This window comes from Protobothrops mucrosquamatus, unplaced genomic scaffold, assembly GCF_001527695.2.
Source record: "Protobothrops mucrosquamatus isolate PMUCROS unplaced genomic scaffold, P.Mucros_1.0 scaffold897, whole genome shotgun sequence".
Lineage (NCBI taxonomy): Eukaryota > Metazoa > Chordata > Lepidosauria > Squamata > Viperidae > Protobothrops > Protobothrops mucrosquamatus.
In genome coordinates, this window is record NW_015387149.1 from 343,594 (window position 1) to 345,045 (window position 1,452).

At 53.5% G+C, this 1,452-nt stretch overlaps 1 long non-coding RNA gene across 1 annotated transcript in view; it reads right to left on the reverse strand.

The window, feature by feature from the left end:
- The window catches only part of LOC107290451, a 6,191-nt gene extending 5,074 nt beyond the window's left edge, over positions 1-1,117 (reverse strand). The window contains exon 1 of the long non-coding RNA XR_001548953.1: positions 1,102-1,117. This is a non-coding gene — a long non-coding RNA (uncharacterized LOC107290451). The remainder of the gene's footprint in view (positions 1-1,101) is intronic.
- Between the last annotated feature and the right edge of the window lie 335 nt (positions 1,118-1,452).

A 1,452-nucleotide genomic window follows, 5' to 3' on the forward strand; every position in this document is an offset into this window, starting at 1 on the left:
CCCTTAGGTCTTTCAAAACCAGGTCAAACGGAGACACAAACAGGCCGCGAGATATCCTCTAGGCCGGGGCGGGCCAAGTCCAAGTCCAGGCCCAAACCCAGGCCCTTGCCCGGCCAAGGCCGCTGGAAAGGCCGCTGGGAAGGCCATAGAGATCGTCAAGGCTGCTGGGGAGGCTCTGAAAGGCCTCCAGTTGAAATCAGAACGGCCAAAAAGGCCCTCGGATAGTTCAAACAAACCGCTCAGCCATCGCCACCACCAGGGCTGCCACCACCAGGGGGCCGTCGAGGCTGCCCGAAGAGCCCTCCGAAGGTCCCAGGCCGCCGGGGAGGCTGAAAACCATCGTCGGGGGGGGGCACCTGTAGGGGCTGCCGCAGCCACCAAGAAGGCCACCGAGTCCACGCGGGCCTCCAGATCGTCGGGGAGGCCCTCCAGGTCGTCCAGGACATCTCCGAATCCGGAAGGGGCCGAGGGGGGCAGCCAGAAAAACCCCCACGATCAAAGCGGGCGCCCAGGGGAAGCCACCCAGGCCGCCATCCCAGAGGAAGCCGCCCAGGCCGCCACGAGGAAAGGTCATCCGGGCCGCCCAGGAGCCATCCGTGCCATCTCCCATGAGGAGGAGCCATACGAGCCGCCCAGGCCGCTGCCTCCCCCACGAGCACCTCCGCAGTCAGACGATCCGGGCCGAGCGATTCGGGCCGAGCTGTCCACCCCAAGGGCCACCGGAAAAGCCACCTACAAGCCACCAACGGGACCGCCGAGGACGGAAGGCCGGGGAAGCCGGGGAAGCCGAAGAGGCCGAAAAACGGTAACCAGTCGGCTCCACGTCCCCCGCGCCCCCATGCGTCCCGTATCTAGTCCTGGGGGGCTTACCGGGAGGGGGGGAGTCTCCGGACCTTTCAAGGAGCTTTCCAAGCTCCCCCTTTAGCCATTTCAGGCTCCGCGTTTTCGGAGCTATTCACCAAAGACCGCCATCTCTCACGCATGCGCAGTGATATTTTAATTATAATTATAAAAACCGCAAACATTAATTTTTCTTTAGTGATTACTTATTGAGTGGATTCATATATCTCATCACATTTCTACAATAAAGATGAAAATTACCAATTTCTTCTCTCCCTTTCCCTCTTCTTCTGCATCTGATGAATTAAGTGGATCTTCTGCACTAGACCAACCGTCATTTTCTTCAGAAGCATCAAGAGATTGACATGTTTTGGACCAACCTGAATAAATCAATAATTATTATTATTAGAAGATATTTGAGATTCTCTCTTTCTCTGACATATACACATAGAGACACATATATAGTTTTAATATAAAAATGCAGAATATATTTGGAACTAGGAATGACAAAACAAAATGAATGTAAATTTTTTTTCTGCTATTAGTTTCACATTCACCAAATTTTGGTTTTAAACATGAATAATGTTGCATTAAATCATATAGAAACATTTA